A 15,883-nucleotide genomic window follows, 5' to 3' on the forward strand; every position below is an offset into this window, starting at 1 on the left:
TTGACCAACGAGGGTCTGTCAAAACAGGCCTTCTCGGCTGCCTTCAACCGTGCTTCAAGGAGACGTTGCTGCTCACCCTTCTGCCGCTTCCAACTTGTGGAATGTGAAATAACTAACCCTCTGGCATAAGCTTTGGCAGTTTCCCAGAGAACAGATGAGCTATCAACCGAGCCTATGTTGATGTCTAGGAATGCCCGAAATTTCCTAGAGAAATAATCCACAAACTTACTGTCCATGAGAATAAAGGGGTCCATTCGCCAGTACCTTGAATCCACTGAAACATCCTTAATTTTAACCATGAGGTACACTGGAGCATGATCAGAGATGGCAATGTTACATCGTATAGGATGCCACTGGATCCAGGGTTACCGTCGGAATCAGAAAAAAAATCAATCCTCATGTAACATCTGTGCGGACTGGAGAAAAACGTGAAATCCCTACCTTTAGGCTGGAGACACCTTCAGATGTCCACCAATCCTAATTCCCCACACAAACCCAATAACTGTTTAGTTTGTGCAGAGGGTATCGAGGGACCTTAAGGCAACCTGTCTACTGTGGGATCCGTGAAGCAGTTAAAATCTCCCCCTATAATGATGTGCCGAGATTTGAGACTTATCAGTTTAGAAAAAGCATCTACCAAGAATTTAAGAGGATGATGGGGGACAATAAACATTTAAAATGCCATATTCTTCCCCATTTATCAAGGCTTTAAGAAGTACAAACCTCCAGTATGTGTCTTTAACACATTCTACCAATTTAGATGAGAGATTTTTCCTAACCAATATAGCCACTTCCCTACTTCTGGTATTAAATGATGAAAAATAAATTCGGTCAAAGCCATTCTGCTGTAATTTCAGATGCTCCTTGTCATCCAAATGTGTCTCCTATAACAAAGCAATATCCACCCTCTTCTTTCTAAGACTCAAGAGTACCTCCTTCTTCTTAATTGGTGAGTGACTTCCCTTGATATTCCAGGTTCACCATTTCATCAAATCATTAGCCATAATCTTCTGCAATTAAATTTAAATTCCAGAGAGGAGGAACCCGAACCACAAATTGCTGAGCTTTAGTGATGCATAAACCACCAAATATAAAAACTACATAAACTAAAGCCACTACATTTAACAAACATACAAAATTATTAAAAATAAAAAACAACAAAAACCAGAAAACAAACTAACATATAAAGCACTAATAGCGCTGAGTAGGGGAACTCACCCCCTGCCCGGAGGGGGCAGCTACCCGTCCCGAACTGCCCATAAATAGGCATCTAACCATCTCAACCACCTTCACTTCTCCCAGCTAGAGCCGCATCGCAAGCATAAGCTAAAAAGAATAAACACCCCATAGAATATCAATATGAATTAAAAAAACATTCTTTTATAAAAAAAAGGGGGAATAAATACCCCACCCATCCTTTGGTATGTCCTAATTTAGAAATTTAAAATGTACATCTTAACCACCGCCAGACATCGTTTGAACCAAATTATTATCTATAGAGGGAAAAAAAGGGGAAAAACAAAGCTCCAACCAGATTTCCTCCATTTCTTTTACAGAATGATAAACGCATACCCAAGCAACAATATTTATACATACAACAGTTGTTTAATTTAGGTTAGTTTGTCCACAAAGTCTCTTGCCTTCTCCGATGTGTCAAAGAGATGCATGGATCCATCTAAGGTGATCTGAAGCACTGCCAGATATCTCGGGGAGTACTGAATCCCAAGCTCCTTCAATCTTCTTTTGACACCATCATAAGATTTTTGTTTCTGGATCACGGCCGCTGAAAAGTCCTAAAAAAACATGATCTTGGACCCCTCGTAAATTAGGGCCTTTGGATCCTTCCCCTGGAGTCTGGAAGCCTCCATGACTCTCTCCTTATCCCAGTAATGATGGAACTGCACCAGGAAAGGACGAGGGCCAACATCCGTGCCGCGACCCGGTGAGCCCTCTCTATCTTCAATCCTGTCATGCCAGTCTCCAAGTCAAGGAATTTTGGAAGCCAATCTTCAATAAATTCCGCAGGCCACTCACCTTCCTTACCCTCAGGCAGACCGATGATTCAAATGTTTTTCCTCCTGCCCTTGTTTTCAAGATCATCCACTTGATCACGCAAATTAGGAACCTACGTCTTCAGGGCTTGGATCTGTTCCTTGAATGAACTGGCATCAGCTTCCACCACTGTGACCCTGTGCTCCACCTCATCCGTCCTCTTCACCAGATCTCCCAGCTGCTGCTCATGCTTCTGCAGCATGAGAGGCACTGGAGCCAGCTAATCTTCAATCTGTTTCCCCAACATCTTGCGAGATTTCGAGAGCTGGTTCACCAGGTCCTCGAGAGTAATCTGCTCTGAGACTGCTGCAGGCTGAGCTGCAGGCCCGGCCTCAGATGCTCCTCCCTTTTTAGGCATTTCTGGACAGCTGAAAATACAGGTAAGTCAATTTTTAAATGTTTCTTGGGGCTCCACAATCTTTCCAACACCCCAAGAAATCCTGATGACCTGGGTTGGTTGGGTTAAAGGACTGTCCTGCTGCTGCTGCGATGTGAAGCTCTGCAGTATGATCTTCTCAGCTCGCCGCCATCTTAGATCCCCCGAATTTATTTATTTTTAACTTATAAATGTCTCAGATTTCTGTTGTAATTAGAAATAATGAAATGTCTAAAGCTATCCAGTCCAGAATGCTTTAGTGTTTCATTTTCTATTAACTGAACTATATCCTTTAACTTCAGTATAAAAAACTAAGTGTTACCCTAATGCTGTCAACAATTTCTTATCTTCATGCTGTTAAAATAGATAATCTTGATATGAGTGCGGGGTGGGGGTAGTTGTTTTAAACAATAACCAGATTGATTGTCTGAAAATATCATACATTTCATTTTGGAGATGTTATTCACTGTAACAGTTATCAAGCCACAACAAATCTAAGAACGATTAAGTGACTGGAAACTTACAAAGATCTTCATATACTTCAAATGCACATGAAGCATGTCATCTTTGAAGGTAACTCACTGTTCAGTTACGGTTTTCTCACCAATACCTTATTTCAGTCAATTTTGCCTCGCTCTGTCCTTGTCCTATTGAAGCCGGCCCTGCACCAATTGATTGTTTTTCTTAGCCTGAATTGATTGATCATTCTCCACCACCATCCTGAGCCTGTTTTAGAGATTAGATTACTTACAGTGTGGAAACAGGCCCTTCGGCCCAACAAGTCCACACCAATCCGCCGAAGCGCAACCCACCCATACCCCTATATTTGCCCCCTTTACCTAACACTATGGGCAATTTAGCATGGCCAAATCACCTAATCCGCACATCTTTGGACTGTGGGAGGAAACCGGAGCACCCGGAGGAAACCCACGCAGACACGGGGAGAATGTGCAAACTCCACACAGACAGTCACCTGAGTCGGGAATTGAACCCGGGTCTCTGGCGCTGTGAGGCAGCAGTGCTAACCACTGTGCCACCGTGCCACGGTACAATGACCACTGACTCCTGAGTGTTTCTCCACTGATGCTTGATCCGCTTCTTCCATCTCATTTCCAAGAACCACGTCCATTGGTGCATCCTTTCTTCTTCAACTGGAGACATACTACATTAGGAAACTGCTGTTTGCAATCTAGGAACACTTACTCCTTATTGCTCTTTCCACTACCAGTATTCCAGTTTATGTTTGGGTATTTGAGTCCCCCATTATAATTACTCTAATGTTTCCATCTCTCTGAAATTTCCCTGCAGATTTATTCCTTACAAACTTTCCATTAGTTGGCAGACTATCGACTACGCCAATCAGTGTAATTGTATCTGTTTTGTTCTGTAGCTTTAGCCAAATTGATTCTGTCCTTGAATCCTCTATGACATCCTGTTTCTCCTGTACTGCAATGCTTTCTAACCAATACTGCAACCATTCCTTTTCTTCCTTATTTACCTTTTCTGAACACCTTGTACCCAGGAATATTTAATATCCACTCTTGCCTTACTTGAGCCAGGTATTTGTTATCATCATTGCATCACATGGTAATTTGCACTTGTAACTCCCCAATTTTATTTGCTATACTGCATGCATACACATACACATGCACTCACTCTAATTTGGTCATAATGTCTTTCTCTCTTACTCTGACTTCACCTTTTAACTCTATGCTAGTGCCAGCGGCACCTTCAAATATTTTCTGAACTCTGGTGTTTTCCTTCACTGTTCTCTTTTCATTCCTTCACCCCACAAGTTGCTTTAAAACTCTCCCAGCAACATTAGTAAAACACCCCACAAGGAATTCAGTTCAATCGCTGATCAGGTGCCTTCCAGTTTATAGGTGCCAGCTTCCCCAGAGCCAGATCCAATGTCCCAGGAAACTAAAGCTCTCTCTCCTGTGCCATCTTTCCAACCACACATTCAACTACCTTAACCTCCTATCTCAGTGCTAACTTGCCACTGAGAGCAATCCACAGCTTACTAAATTTGAAGTTCTGCTTGCTTACTTTCTACCTAGTTCTTTGAACTCTGATTGCAAGATCACAACCCCTTCTTACCTTAGTCATTGATATCAATGTGGATCATGCCATCTGGTAACTCACTCTCTCCTGAGGAATGTTCTGCATGTACTCTATAATATCCTTGACTCTGGCACCAAGGAGGCACATTGGCGACCACAGAAATGCCTGTCTGTTCCTGTTTGCCTTTTTCCTCAACTAATTCCCTATCACTATCTCTCCTCCTTTCTTCTTTCTCCTCTCCACTTCCTCCTCTCCAGTACAGCCAAACAGATTGCAGTGCCACAGGCATGTCTCATTTGAAAAGATTAAAGCAGTACAGGGTAAATTTAAAAGGTTAGGTAGAAGTTTTTTTAAAAAAACCTTAAGATAGTAATCTCTGGTTTATTCGTAATACAAACTTAAATGAGGGACGGAATGAAAGGATAAAGGAGATAATGGTTGAAGAGTTAGTCCTAGAGATGTACATACCCTTCGGCCCAATTCTTCCATGCTGACCAGATACTTCAAATTAAACTAGTCCCATTTACCGGCATTTGGCCCATATCCCTCTCCACCTTTCTTCTTCTTGTACCCACCCAGATGCCTTTTAAATGTTGTACTTGTACCAGCCTCCATTAGTTCCCCTGACTGCTCATTTCATACACCCTTTATTTGAAAACGTTGCCCCTTATGTCCCTTTTAAATCCTTCCGCTCTCACCCTAAACCTATGTCCTAAAGTTCTGCACTGCCACAACCCAAGGAAAAGGTCTTGTCTATTTACCCTATTCATGATTTAACCTATCATGACTTTATAAACCTCTAAGGTTACCCCTCAGCCTCCAATGCTCCAGGGCAAACAGCCCAGCCTATTCAACCTCTCCCTATCGCTCAAACCCTCCAGCCCTGGCAACATCCTTGTAAATCTTTTCTGAACCCTTTCAAGTTTCACAACACCCTTCCAATAGGAGGGAGACCAGAATTGCACACAATATTCCAAAAGTGGTCGCACCAATACCCTGTACAGTTGCAACATAACCTCTCAACTTCTATATTCAATGCACTGACCAATAAAGAAAGCATACTAAACACCTTCTTCACTATCCTATCACCTGGAGCAGTGTTGGTGCAAAGATGCACCTTGAGAAAAGTGATGTACTCTTCCTGTCGGATGTGGGAGATTAGGGGGATCTTCCTTGTTACTTGTTCCTTGATTATGTCTGCAGTAAGTGTGTTTGGTTGTGAAACCTTTCAGTTTGTATTGATCAGTTGGAACAGCAGATAGAGGCAATGCAGAATTTATAGGAGCTAGGGGTGTGATGGATGACAGTTATAGGAAGGGAGAAAAACTGCAGATACAGTCAGGAAGATGGATTACTGCTAGGAAAGCTAAGGGGGTCAGGTAGTGCAGGAGTCTCCTATGGTGATCCCCATCTCAAACAAGTATGTTGCTTTGGAAAAAAATAGAAGGTGATGGATTCTTGGGAATGTAGCACATACAGGAGATAGTGAAGTCTTCAGTTGCTGGGGATCAGAGTTGAGAGTGTGTTTCTGGAAAAGCACAGCAGGTCAGGCAGCATCCGAGGAGCAGGAAAATCGACAAGGGCTCCAGCCTGAAAAATCACATAAACAGCCAAGTTTCTGGTACCGAGACTGGCTCTAACATAACGAGAGGTATGTCAGGTTCCAAGCGATTGTTTGTGATAGAAGACTCTCTAGTCAGCAGCACAGACAGATGTTTCTGTGCGCACAGCAAGAAAGCAGAATGGTATGTTGCCTCCCTGGTGCCAGGATTAAGGATATCTCTGAGAGAGTGCAGAATATTCTCAAAGGGGCGTGGGACCAGCAGGAGGTTGTTGTACACATTGGAACTAACAATATAGGAAGGAAAAAGGATGAGATTCTGAAGGGAGAATATAGGAAGTTCGGCAGGAATTTATAAAGGTCCTCAAGGGTAGTAGTATCTGGATTTCTCCCAGTTCTGTGAGCTAGCGAGGGTAGGAATAGCAAGATGGAGCAGATGAATGTGTGCCTGAGGATCTGGTGCAGGGGAGAAGGGTTCACATTTTTGGATCATTGGCATCTCTTCTGGTGTAGAAGTGATCTGTATAAGAAGGATCGATTCCATCTGATTTGGAGGGGGGCCAGTATACTGGCAGGGAGATTTTCTAGAGTTGCTTACTAGTAAAGTGAGGGGATGGGACACGGGGAGATAGTGAGGAAAGAGATCAGTCTGAGACTAGTATAGTTGAGAAAAGGAACAAGTCAAACAGTCAGGGCAGGCAGAGAATGAGGTAAATTAAACTGCATCTATTTCAATGCAAGAGGCCAAACAGGGAAGGCAGATGAACTCAGTGCATGGTTAGGAATATGGGACTGGGGTAAAATTGCAATTACAGGAATGTAGCTCAGGGGTGAGCCAGACTGGCAGCTTAATGTTCCAGGATAGAAGTGGGGGGGGGGGGGGGGGGGGGGGGGGAAATGCGCAAGAGAGGAGGGGGAGTGGCGTTTTTGAATAGGGATATCATTACAGTTGTATTTAGGGAGTATATTCCTGGGAATACGTCCAGGAAAGTTATTTGAGTGGAACTGAGAAATACGAAAGGAATGATTACTTTATTGGGATTGTACTATAGACCCCCAATAGTCAGCGAGAAATTGAGAAACAAATTTGTATGGAGATCTCAGTTATTTATAGGAATAATAGGATAGTAATGGTAGAGGATTTTAACTTTCCAAACATAGACTGGGACTGCCATAGTGTTAAGGATTTAGATAGTGAGGAATTTGTTAAGTGTATTCAAGAACATTTTCTGATTCAGTATGTGGATGTAACTATTGGAGAAGATGCAAAACTTGACCTAACTGTTTGGAAGTATGGTAGGGTAAGTGGCTGAGGTTTCAGTAGGGGAGCACTTTGGGGCCAGGGACCATAATTAATCAGTTTTCAAATAGTGATGGAAAAGGATAGAGCAGATCAAAAAGTTGAATTTCTAAATTGTGATAGCTACAGGCAAGAACTTTCAAAAGTTGATTGGGTGCAGATGTCCGCAGGTAAAGGGACAGCTGGAAAATGGGAAGCCTTCAAAAATGAAATAACGAGAATTGAGAAATAATATGTTCCTGTTAAGGTGAAAGGCAAGGTTGGTAGGTGTAGGGAATGCTGGATGACTAAAATGATTGAGGTTTTGGTCAAGAAATAGAAGGAAACATATGTTGGGTAGAGACAGTAGAGATCAAGTGAATTCTTAAAAGTATAAAAGCAGTGTAAGTATACTTAAGAGGGAAATCAGGAAGGCAAAAAGGGACAAGAGATAGTTTTGACAAATGGGGTTAAGAAGAATCCAAAGGGATTTTCTAAATACATTAAGGATAAAAAGATAATGAGGGAAAGAATGGGACCCCTCAAAGATCAGCAAGGCAGCCAATATATGGGACCACAGGAGATGGGGCAGATACTAAATGAGTATTTTGCATCATTATTTACTGTGGAGAAGGATGTGGAAGTTACAGAATGTGGTGACATCTTGAAAAATGTCCATATTACAGAGGAGGTGGTGTTGGATGTCTTAAAATGCATAAAGGTAGATCAATCCACAGGACCTGAACATGTATACCCTAGCACTCTTTGGGAAGTTAGTGAAGTGATTGCTGGGCCCACTGCCCAGAGATATTCAGATCATTGATAGTTACAGGTGAGGTGCTGGAAGACTAGAGGTTTGTTAACGTGGTGCCACTATTTAAGGAAGGTGGTAGGAAAAGCCAGAGAACTATAGACCAGTGGCCCTAACATTGGTGGTGGGCAAGTTGTTGGAGGGAATCCTGAGGGATAGGATTTACATGTATTTGGAAAGACAAGGACTGATCAGGAATAGTCAGCATGGCTTTGTGCGTGGGAAATCATGTCTCTCAAACTTGATTGAGTTTTTTTGAAGAAGTAACGAAAAGGATTGATGAGGGCAGATCTGTGGATGTGATCTGTATGGACTTCAGTAAGGCGTTCGACAGGGTTCCTCGTGGTAGACTGATTAGCAGGGTTATATCACATGGAATACAGGGAGAACTAGCCATTTGGATCCAGAACTGGCTCGAAGGTAGAAGACACCGGCTGGAGGCCTGTGACCAGTGGTATGCGACATGGACCAATGCTGGTTCCACTGTTTTTTGTTATATATAAATGATCTGGATATGAACGCGAGAAGTATAGTTAGTAAGTTTGCAGATGACACCAAAATTGGAGGTGTCATGGACTGCGAAGAAAGGTACCTCAGAGTACAACGGGATCTTGATCAGATGGGCCAATGGGCCAAGAAGTGGCAAATGTAGATGAATTTAGATGAGTGCGAGGTGCTGCATTTTGGAAAGGCAAATCAGGGCAAGTCTTATACACCTTAATGATAAGATTCTGGGAAGTGTTACTGAACAAAGAGACCTTGGAGTGCAGGTTCATTGTTCCTGTTCAAGGACTCAGGTTTCTGGACAATTAGAATGTCTTTTGGGATAGAAAAGATGTGTCCAAAAAGGATAGGTGTGACCTTAACTGGAAAGGGACCAATATGTTAACAGAGAGGTTTGCTCATTCCATTAAGGAAGACTTTATACTGAGAGAGTGGTTGAGTCGAGAAATTCTAAGCAGTATAAGTAAAAAAGATTGATGGGTAAGTTTCTGAATTTGAAGAGAGCACGTCAGTTAGAAATGAGAGACAAAGGAGAGTCAGTATATGTAGTAACTTTGAAGAATTAAATTGCATTTATTTCAATGCAAGGGGTCTTACAGGCAAGGTTGATGAACTTAAGGCATATTTAAGAATGTAGGATGGGATATCACAGGTATTACAGAAATTTGTCTGAGAGATGGACAAGTCTGGCAGCTCAGTGTTCTGGGTTTTAGATGCTGTAGGAAGGATAGGAAAGGAGAGAAGAAAGTAGGGTGTTGGGCGAGAGTGGTGTTTTTGATTAAGGAATATATTTCTGCTATAACTTGAGAAGATAATTCTGAAGAATTGTCCAGTAAAAATATATTGGCAGAAATTAGAAGTAAGAAAGCAAAGGTTATATTGATGGGATTGTACTATAGGCCCCCCAATAGTAAGAGAGAAATTGGAGAAACAGATATGGAGAGAGATCTCAGATATATGAGAGCATTATAAGATTGTAATAATGCGAGATTTTAATTGACTAGGGCTACCATAGTGGTAAAGGTTTGAATGGTGAAGAATTTGTTGACTGTGTTCAAGAAAAATTTCTTGAACAGTATATGGGTGCTTCTACAAAAGAAGGAGCAAAACTAGACCTTTTTGGCAATAAGAATGGGCAAGTGACTGATATAAAAATAGGGGAGCAGTTTGGTCTCATGATCATAATTCCATTAGATTCAAAATGGTAAGAAACTATCAAACGTTGCCTGAAATAAACTGTTCATGGGTAAAGGAATAACTTACAAGTGGAACGCTTTCAAGAGTGTAATGATGAGACTTCAGAGGCATTATGTTCCTATTAGAGAGAAGGTGAAGACTCGCAGCATCAGGAGGTGGCAAAGTCAATGTTTCGTGTGTAACCCTTCTTCAGAATTGCAGGTGGGTGTAAGGGGAGCTGCAGGTAAAGGTGGTGGGGTGGGTGGGGCGCATGGAGTAAGTGGGGTAGTGAGGTAGGGATAGGTGAACACGGGTGGAGGGTACGACCTGGTCGGTCGATGGAAGGAATGAATCTGGTTGGTAGCTGAGAGGAAGGATCAATCAGAGGAATGGAAGGGAGGGGGAGGGGTTGGGAAGCAAGTCTGGGAATGGGAAGGGAGGCTGTTTGAAATTGGAGACCTCAATGTTGACTTCTCCGGGCTGTTGGCTGCTCAGGCGGAAGCTGAAATGGTGTTCCTCCAATTTGCAGTCTGATTCATATTGACAATGGAGGAGGACAAGGATGGCCATGTCAGAAAGGGAGTGGGAAGGGGAATTAAAATGGGCGCTGACTGGGAGTTCTGGTAAGCCCCTGCTGGCTGGCTGAGATGCTTGAAGGAATGTGCCCTGAGTTTGCATTTGGTCTCCCCAATATAGAGAAGACCACATCAGGAGTACTGGATGCAGTAAACTAGGTTGGAGGAGATGCACAAGAACCTCTGTCTCACCTGGAAGGACTGTTTGGGGCCCTGGATGGAGGTGAGGGGTGTGATGTGCTGGCTGGTTTTGCATCTTTTACGGTTAGAGGAGAAGGTACTTGGGGATTTGGGGGTTTGGTGGGGAGAGTGGCTAAAGCTAAGGATTGGCTCAGGGAACGGTCCTTGTGGAAGGCAGAGAGAGACAGGGAGGAGAAGATGTTCTTGGTGGTGGGGTCTAATTGGAGTTGGCGGAAGTGTTTAAGGAAGAATAAGAGAGAATCTTACTTTCGGTATAGATAGCTTGGTTCAATCAAATTAATGCTAAGAGTTTAGGGCATTCTTAAGAAAGAAATTAGGAAAGCAAAGAGGGGATATGACATAGCTTTGGCAGATATGGTTAAGGATAATCAAAAGCGTTTCTACAAATACATTAAGTGCAAGAGGGTAACTAGAAATATGGTAGGGCCCCTTAAAGACAAGGAGGTCATCTTTGTGTTGAACCACAGAGATGGGAGAGCTACTAAATTAATATTTCATGTTAGTTTTTACTGTGGAGAAGGAAATGGATTCTTACGAATGTAGAAAAATAATTTTTGATGTTTTAAATCCGATCACATTACAGAAGAAGTAGTTTAGAGTTCTTGGAGAATATAAAGGTGGATAAATCTCCGGGACCTGATCTAATATAAAAACAGAATGTGGAAAATAAGGGAAGAAATTGCAAGACCCCTTGCAATAATATTTGCATTATCTATTACTATGGGTGAGGTGCCTAATGACTAAACAGCTAATGTTGTAAGGATGTTCTGAAGATGTGAGTGTACTGTACCTTTAAGATAGCTAAAAGCTAGCAGAACTAACTGACAGCATCAAGTGTTCTGAATAAGATGTGGTGTAACATGTGGTCCAGCAGCTAGGGTAGCTGGTTTCTTGGAGACAAAAAAAAAGAAATAGGCCAATCAGTTTAAATTGTGCCTCCCACCCAAAAAAAACCCAACATTTATATTGACAATACAAAAGCCAACGACACCATCCGATGCTTTGGAGGTGTAAGACTAGGGAAAATTGAACAGTTGGAACAGAACGATCAAAAGACCAACAGACGTACGGTGCTGGTAAGAACTCTGAGAGGTACCTGTCAAGAGAAAGAATTTGCACAGAGAAAAAAAATCAACACCGACCTGGACAACAAATCTACAGAGAAAGATAAGACAGCTGGCTGGTTTTGAAATTTGAAAATTTTGGTACATCTCACTCGGGAGGTGGGTGAGGGTGGAGGAATATGTGGGATTTATTAGAATAGTATTATAGAAGCGAAAGTAAAAGAGTTGTGAATAGTTATTTCTTAATTATTCTTTGTTATATTTTAAGAAATAAAGTTGTTAATTTTTACTTTAAATAGTTCTTGGCCTCTCGGATTTTCACAGATTACAGCACGGGATAAATCTTTTTTGCTTCTGGTTTTAAATTAAGGAGGAGAGTTTACTCCGTGTCATAACAAGGAGAAACGGGGGAAACTATAGACCTGTGGGTAAATTGTTGGGGTAATTATATAAGATAGGATTTATGGATATTGAGAAAAGCAAAATTTGATTAGGGATTGTCAGCATGGTTTTGTGCAGGGAAAATCGTGTCTGACAAACTTGATTGAGCTTTTTGAGAAAGTTACCAAAAAGATTGAGGGCAGAGCAGTAGATTTTGTTTACTTAGACGGTAGTAAAGCATGCATCAAAGTTCCGCATAGTAGACTAATTAGTAAAGTTAGGCCACGTGGGATTCAAAGTGAGCTTGCCAGTTGGATACATAATTGGCTTAATAGCAGGATGTTCGGACTTGAGGCCTGTCACTAACCGTGTTCCACGGGGATTGGTTCTCGGTCATCTTTTTTTTGTTTGTCTTTTATTTCAATGATTTGGATGTGAATAAAGAAAGCATGGTTAGTAAGTTTGCAGATGACACCATAATTTATGACATAGTAGACAGTAAAGAAGTTTTCTAAGATTACAAAGGGATCTTGATGAAATGGGTGAATAGGTTGAGAAATGGCAGCATGAGTTAGAGCAATGTGAGGTATTGCATTTTGGTACAAGAAACAAGAGTAATGCTTATACAATTCATGATAGGGCCTTGGGTAGTATTGTAGAACAGAGAGACGTAGGCGTGCAGGTACATTATTCTTTGAAGTTTGCATCACGTATAGACTATGGTTTAAAAAGTAATTTAGCATGCTTGCCTTTGTTGCTCAGTGCTTTGAGTATCGGAGTTCAAAAGTCATGCTGAGGTTGTACAGGATATTGGTGAGGCCTTTTCTGGAATACTGTGTCCAGTTCTGCTTGCCCAGTTATAGGAAGGATATTATTAAACTGGTGAGGGTTCAGAACAGATTGACCAGGATATTGCTGAGTATAGAAGGTTTGAGGTGTAACGTTTTGCTGGATAGCTGGGACTTTTTTTTCACTGGAGTATGGGGAAATTGAGAGGTGACCTTGGAAGTTTATAAAATAATGAGACATATAGATCGAGTTAAAGGTAGTTGTCTTTTCCCTAGGATGCTGAAAATGTGTTGCTGGAAAAGCGCAGCAGGTCAGGCATGAGCTCTTCTTCAGGAATGAGCAAAGTGTGTCCAGCAGGCTAAGATAAAAGGTCAAGATGAGGGTGATAGGCTGGAGTGGGTGGGGGCGGAGAGGTCATGAAGAAGATTCAGGTTAGGAAGGTGGTGCTGAGTTTGAGGGATTTGACTGAGACAAGTGGGGGGGAGGGGAAATCTGAGTTCATCCCTTGTGGTTGGAGGGTTCCTAGGCGGAAGATGAGGCGTTCTTCCTCCAGCCGTCGTGTTGCTATGGTCTGGCGATAGAGGAGTCCAAGGACCTGCATGTCCTTGGTGGAGTGGGAGGGGGAGTTGAAGTGTTGAGCCACGGGGTGGTTGGGTTGGTTGATCCGGGTGTCCCAGAGGTGTTCTCTGAAACATTCTGCAAGTAGGCGGCCTGTCTCCCCAATATAGAGGAGACCACATCGGGTGTAGCGGATGCAGTAAATGAAGTGTGTGGAAGTGCAGGTGAATTTGTGGCAGATATGGAAGGATCCCTTGGGGCCTTGGAGAGAGGTAAGGGAGGAGGTGTGGGCGCAAGTTTTGCATTTCCTGCGGTTGCAGGGGAAGGTGCCGGGAGTGGAGGTTGGGTTGGTGGGGGGTGTGGGCCTGACGAGGGAGTCACGGAGGGAGTGGTCTTTTCGGAACACTGATAGGGGAGGGGAGAGAAATATATCTCTGGTGGTGGGGTCCGTTTGGAGGTGCCGGAAATGACGATGGATGATACGATTTATATGGATCTCCATATACATCTTCTTCCTGACCTCTCTGCCCCCACCCCCATTCCAGCCTATCACCCTCACCTTGACCTCCTTCCACCTATCGCATTTCCAACACCCCTATCCCCAAGTCCTTCCTCCCTACCTTTTATCTTAGCCTGCTAGATATACTTTCCTCATTCCTGAAGAAGGACTCATGCCCGAAACGTCGACTCTCCTGCTCCTTGGATGCTGCCTGACCTTCTGCACTTTTCCAGCAGCACATTTTCAGTGCTGATCTCCAGCATCTACAATCCTCACTTTTTCCGAGAGGATTTTCCCTCGGATGGGCAATTTCAAGACTGGGGGGCACATTCTTAAGGTGAGAGAAGGAAGATTCTAAAAAGGCATGAGAGGCAAATGTTTTATGCAGAGCGTGATTCACGTGGATTGAACTTCCTGAGGAATTGGAAATATAAGTACAATTACGCTTATAAGACATTTGGATCAGCACATGAATGGGAAAGGTTTGGAGGGATATGGGCTATGAGCAGGCAAGTAGGACTAGTTTAGGTTTGGGATTATGTTTTGGTTGGACCGAAGGGTCTATTTCTGTGCTACGTGACTCTATGGACTCACTTGAGGAACCAGTTTCTGAGCGGAACCCCGCAATTGCTTTGCTACTTGCCTGAATCTCTTGGACTGTGCAGTGGTCTCCAATTCCCTTCCTTCAGGTACTTAAGCTGTGGTGTGATCACCTTTCTAAACATGCTATCCATGAACTCTCAGGCTTACGATGTACCTTTCTGGGCTGAAAGCACTTCCTACACATATGGTAATGTTGTGGTTCTGTTCGCCGAGCTGGAAGTTTTTGCTGCAAACGTTTCGTTCCCTGGCTAGGAAACATCATCAGTGCTATTGGAGCCTCCTGTGAAGCGCTGCTTTGATGTTTCTTCCGGTATTTATAGTGGTTTGTTCTTGCCGCTTCCGGGTGTCAGTTTCAGCTGTAGTAGTTTGTATGTGGGGTCCAGGTCGATGTGTCTGTTGACGGATGTTCTTGCCACTTCCGGGTGTCAGTTTCAGCTGTAGTGGTTTGGATATGGGGTCCAGGTCCATGTGTCTGTTAATGGAGTTTGTGGATGAATGCCATGCCTCTAGGAATTCCCTGGCTGTTCTCTGTCTGGCTTGTCCTATGATGGTAGTGTTTTCCCAGTCAAATTCATGTTCCTGGTTGTCTGAGTGTAGTAGCCATACACTCGGACAACCAGGAACATGAATTTGACTGGGAAAACACTACCATCATAGGACAAGCCAGACAGAGAACAGCCAGGGAATTCCTAGAGGCATGGCATTCATCCACAAACTCCATTAACAGACACATGGACCTGGACCCCATATACAAACCACTACAGCTGAAACTGACACCCGGGAGCGGCAAGAACATCCGTCAACAGACACATCGACCTGGACCCCACATACAAACTACTACAGCTGAAACTGACACCCGGAAGCGGCAAGAACAAACCACTATAAATACCGGAAGAAACATCAAAGCAGCGCTTCACAGGAGGCTCCAATAGCACTGATGATGTTCCCTAGCCAGGGAATGAAACGTTTGCAGCGAAAAAAAAACTTCCAGCTCGGCGAACAGAACCACAACAACGGACACCCGAGCTACAAATCTTCAACCAGACTTTAAACATATGGTAATTTAGGACACTAGTAGGCGACATGATTTCCCATACATTACAGGCTACACATTCAACTTGACTAATCTGTGCCGCCATGCCTGAAGCTTAAACTTACTTAAGTTTTACGTACTGACTTAGTCTTAACTTCTCTTACTGTATTTCCCTTCGTTATACTGATTCATCATATTGACTTGACTTTCACTTATTCATGTTTCTCAGTTAATCCTGGATTTCAAAACAAATTTCAAGGTCAGGATATCCTCATAAGGAGTGAAGATCTGAAAGTTAGACAGCTTACCTTGATTTTTTTCTGCCCTACCTAATGTGCGCTGTCATCCTCATGGAAT

The 15,883-nt window shown here is 42.9% G+C and overlaps 1 protein-coding gene across 2 annotated transcripts in view; it reads left to right on the plus strand.

Annotated features, from left to right (window-relative positions):
- Window positions 1-15,883, plus strand: part of dlg2 (discs, large homolog 2 (Drosophila)) — an 876,537-nt gene that overhangs the window by 95,775 nt on the left and 764,879 nt on the right. The gene's annotated exons all lie outside the window — the stretch shown is intronic.

Source organism: Hemiscyllium ocellatum, chromosome 6, assembly GCF_020745735.1.
Source record: "Hemiscyllium ocellatum isolate sHemOce1 chromosome 6, sHemOce1.pat.X.cur, whole genome shotgun sequence".
Taxonomy (NCBI): Eukaryota; Metazoa; Chordata; class Chondrichthyes; order Orectolobiformes; family Hemiscylliidae; genus Hemiscyllium; species Hemiscyllium ocellatum.